Below are 491 nucleotides of genomic sequence, written 5' to 3'. Positions count from 1 at the left end.
GGCCGCTGGCCCAGGGGGCGGGATCAGCCTGGGTTCCCGGGGACAGAGAGTTTGCCCACGGGAGTCACTGGCCCGATGGTGCCCCTCGCTGGCAGTCCTCCTGCCTGCCCCTCCCTGACTCCCGGGGTCCCGCACCCACCTTCGCTCTCCCTCCCTCCTCCCTCCCTCCAGGGCCCTGTGCTCAGTCCTGGCCCGGAGCCTGCTCCTGGGAACACCCCAACTCAGGCTCACGCCACTGGGGAGCGAAGATGTGGCGGCGGCAGTCCCAGCAGCGCCCGTGGACGGAGCCCCTCCTGCAGGCCAGACGCTGAGCAAACTGTCCCCCACCACTCAGTCCCCACGAGATCCTCAGGGATAAAGCCAGTATCTTCCCTCAAGCGCGAGGGGCAGAGCCCCCAGCGGACCAATGCTCTTGCCAGAGTTCAACCAGCTGCTAAATAGCAGGCCGCGTGCCAACCCCAGGGCTGACTTTGGAGAGACTCCTTTACTGG

General features: G+C 67.0%; 1 protein-coding gene across 1 annotated transcript in view; it reads right to left on the bottom strand.

Annotated features, from left to right (window-relative positions):
* Nucleotides 1-491, bottom strand: part of STK32B (serine/threonine kinase 32B) — a 113,942-nt gene that overhangs the window by 100,006 nt on the left and 13,445 nt on the right. The window lies entirely within an intron of this gene.

The sequence above is a fragment of the Myotis davidii genome, unplaced genomic scaffold (genome assembly GCF_000327345.1).
Source record: "Myotis davidii unplaced genomic scaffold, ASM32734v1 scaffold960, whole genome shotgun sequence".
NCBI classification, from domain to species: Eukaryota; Metazoa; Chordata; class Mammalia; order Chiroptera; family Vespertilionidae; genus Myotis; species Myotis davidii.
This window is presented reverse-complemented; position numbering and strand designations above follow the sequence as displayed.